We start from the raw sequence: 2,500 nt of genomic DNA, 5'->3' as shown, positions 1-2,500 counted from the left end.
CTCTTTCTTCCTTTATCTTTGTTTTTTTCTCTCTCCCCTTCCACCCCCCCCTCTCTCTCTTCCTTTCCCCAACTGTCCCTTCCTCCTTGCTTCCTTCCCTTTCTCACCCCTTCCCTTCCTCCTCCTCCTCTCTCTCTCTCTCTCTCTCTCTCTCTCTCTCTCTCTCTCTCTCTCTGTCTCTCTCTTTTTTATCTCTTTTATCTCTTCCTCCCTCCCTCCCTCCCTTCCTCTCTCACTCTCCCTCCCTCCCTCACCATTCCTCCTCCCTCTCCCTCCTTCCCTCCCTCTCTCACGCTCCCTCCCTCCCGCTTTCTCTCTCTCTCTCCCTCCCTCTCTCTCTTTTACCTTTCCCGCAACCTCGCATGACAGACGCAAGGCGAAAGCAGGCGTGCATTCCCGTCCCATGTCTGGCCGAGATAACGTTCCCTATTAGCCAAGGCGCCCCATGTATATGCAACCATCGCCTTCGCTATTGTTCCTGGTCCTGTAATCAAGGAGGCATTATAGTTGAATTAAATTGATTAGAGAGAGACTAAGGTAGGTTGTGTGGGGAGGTGGGGGAGAGGAGGGGAGGTGGGGGGAAAGGTGGGGGAGAGGAGGGAGGTAGGTGGAAATAGGGGGAGGCTAGAGGGAGAGGAAGAGGATTGAGGAAGAGGAGGAGGGTAAGGTATTGGATAAGGAATAGGAGAATAGGATGAGAAGTGGGGGTGATAGGATAGGGAATAGAGGATAGGAAGGTAGGATAAGCAATATGGGGTGGAGAGACGGTGGATGAAAGGAGGAGAAAGGGAGGAGAGGCGGATCAGAAAGCAGGAGAAGGTGAAAGAGAAGATTACTGAGGATGTCCTCTCCTATTCCCCATCTCCCTGGCATCGCGGGAGCCAGGGGAATCTGATTCCATTCCCTTAACTCAAGTGTTCGTTAATCTCTCATTTCCTATGCTCATTTCGCCACGTGGAGAACTTCACTGAAAACGAATATCAAAAGGAAGACAAAAAAAAAAAACTAAAAAAAACTAACTTTTTCTTCGATAACTTAAGGAATGAGAGTAGTAATAAATAAGAAGATACAAAATCAGAAAAGAGAGAGAGAGAAAGAAAAAAAGACAAATATTATGATAATAATTATAATCTGCTTTTTCTCCGATATCTTAGCATGGTTTTAAAAGATATCTTCGTTTACGTGATACAAACTGTTTAATCTTGTGATAGAAATAAGTCAATCCTCTCACCATTTGCAACGATCTATTGGAATCATGTTGTGACAACGATAGACAAACGTTGCTCAGAAAAAAATGGTGGAAACAAAGAAAGAAACAACAACAACAAAAAAAATGAAAGTAAATCGGTGGATTATAACCGTTGCTTCAAAACGTGATGATGTTTGTGATCTGATCAAAAGAAGACTTCCTGTGCCTTAAGATGAATTCGATTTCTTGACCAGGGAGTAAGAACAGCTGAAGACAAAGAAAAAAATAAAAAAAAACTTTGAGAAACCTTAACATTATCAAACATCTCTATCGCAAACTCTTAATTTTTTTTTCTTTAAACGTAAGAACTTCAAAAAGTCGATATAAACTCGGGGATCAAAATATAAAGAAAAAAGAGACCAACCAACGAACATGCAAGGATGAATCCGTTTACGACATCCCTTCACACTTGTGATATTTTTCTATGCCCTCGTTAAGGGAAGCGGGAGGGGGGGAAGGGGGGGGGGCGACACACCTCCCATCGCCCGGCGGGAAAGGGAGAGGGGAGAAGAGGGGAGAAGAGGGGAGAAGAGGGGAGAAGAGGGGAGAAGAGAAGAGAAGAGGGGAGAAGAGGGGAGAAGAGGGGAGAAGAGGGGGGAAGAGGGGAGAAGAGGGGGGAAGAGGGGAGAAGAGAGGAGAAGAGGGAAGAAGAGGGGAGAAGAGAGGAGAAGAGGGGAGAAGAGGGGGAAATGAAAAAAAAAGAGGAAAAGGTAAGGATGAAATTTGAGGAAAGGGGGAAGAGGCGGAAGGGGGAGTAATTGATGTTAGAAAAAAAAAAAAACATTTATTTCAAATTTCGTAAAGTTTTAGAGAGTTTTCGTTATATAAAAACAAAATAACCGATGTCATAGGATATTGTGGAAAAAAGGGATAAAATGGTCGGTTGTTAAATGCTGTACTGCAGATATTTACGTTGGCGTCGAATCGTTTGTAAATTCATTGTGGTTGAAAATTGCGATCCCATTACAGTATTACATCACTACTATTAACATTTTATAGAGTCAATGTATCATTATCTTCTCCCTGCATCATAGGATAAGTATTTTTTTTATCTCTGTCTATGTCAACACGGTATTAAAAGTAAGAATAAAAGGTTTCTATCCGTTCGATAGGCATCAGAGAGTGTGTCACCGAGGATTCACACCACCAGGAAAATCTGAATACGCTTTAGTCACGTAGGATCCGTCTCATCTCCGTGGCTAATCGATCCCATTCTAATATCTATACAATATTTACATCATAAAAATATAC

The sequence above is a fragment of the Penaeus chinensis genome, chromosome 24 (genome assembly GCF_019202785.1).
Source record: "Penaeus chinensis breed Huanghai No. 1 chromosome 24, ASM1920278v2, whole genome shotgun sequence".
NCBI lineage: Eukaryota > Metazoa > Arthropoda > Malacostraca > Decapoda > Penaeidae > Penaeus > Penaeus chinensis.
The sequence above is the reverse complement of the archived record's forward strand: the minus strand, read 5'-3'. Positions refer to the sequence as shown.